The sequence below is a fragment of the Sinocyclocheilus rhinocerous genome, unplaced genomic scaffold (genome assembly GCF_001515625.1).
Source record: "Sinocyclocheilus rhinocerous isolate Xijiao unplaced genomic scaffold, SAMN03320098_v1.1 scaffold5418, whole genome shotgun sequence".
NCBI lineage: Eukaryota > Metazoa > Chordata > Actinopteri > Cypriniformes > Cyprinidae > Sinocyclocheilus > Sinocyclocheilus rhinocerous.
In genome coordinates this window covers 25135-26204 of record NW_015665894.1, presented here as the reverse complement: position 1 = coordinate 26204, position 1070 = coordinate 25135, and the positions used below count along the sequence as shown (strand labels likewise).

General features: G+C 33.5%; 1 long non-coding RNA gene across 1 annotated transcript; it reads left to right on the top strand.

Annotated features, from left to right (window-relative positions):
- LOC107731669 (uncharacterized) lies at window positions 1-359 on the top strand. Its single transcript, XR_001638794.1, has 3 exons — window positions 1-28; window positions 106-203; window positions 278-359. It is a non-coding gene; the product is annotated as an uncharacterized LOC107731669 (long non-coding RNA).
- The last annotated feature ends 711 nt before the right edge of the window (window positions 360-1070 follow it).

Here is a 1070-nt window from a genome sequence, read left to right as displayed (position 1 = left end):
ACGCACGGCTTCATCGCCCGATACAGAGGTGAGACGCCTTCATGCGACCGCCATCATGTGACTGATGATGTCAGCACTCACCCGTGTGTGTGTGTGTGTGTGTAGTTGAGTGGAGCTCTTCGTCGTGTCTTCATCCTCTGTGTGGCACCGGATTCATCACAGACACCAGAAACCCAGAGTTCAGCATCACGGGACTCCAGACTGTAAGACACAAACAAACTCATCAATATGTAATATATATAGATGTGATATTTCTGACTCGTGTGTGTGTGTGTAGGGTGTGCAGTATTACGTGCGGGTCAGTGCGTATAACGTCAGAGGTTGGGGTTCGTTTGTGAGCAGCAGCCCCCCGTGTGTCGCCCCGTCCAGTGAGTAATGAGAACCACAGTAATATCGCTCATTAAAGCAATGTTCAGGGTTATTTTCAGGCTTTTCAAGGAGTATTGTTAGTGATTACTATAATTAACTGAAACTAAAACTAAAACCATTGCTTGAAATTAAATAAATATCAACTGAAAGAAAATAAAATACTTAAAAACTTAAGCTTGTTTTTTTTCCCAAATAGTTGCCAAAGGAATGTTTCTCATTTTATATTGTTAGTGATTACTATAATTAACTGAAACTAAAACTAGAACCATTATTTGAAATTAAATAAATATCAACTGAAAGAAAATAAAATACTTAAAAACTTAAGCTTGTTTTTTTCCCAAATAGTTGCCAAAGGAATGTTTCTCATTTTCATTTAGTTTAACTTAATGTTTTAAAATAACTGAAACTGAAAACTGAAACCTAAAAAAAACCCCTAATAAAAATGACAAAAACACACAAGAAAGTTACAAATGTAACTACATTTAAAAAAGAAAACGGAAAATATGAAATAAAACACTAATATGAAATATGAGCTTAAAAAAACTCATTCAAAATATGAATAAAACCTATAATGGTATCCTTATGTAATTATTATAAAATTATATATAAGAATTATATAATAAATTCTTTTTTCTTAGATTTATTTTTATTTTGTGGCATTTTTGCCTTTATTATGACAGGACAGATCAAAGCTGACAGGA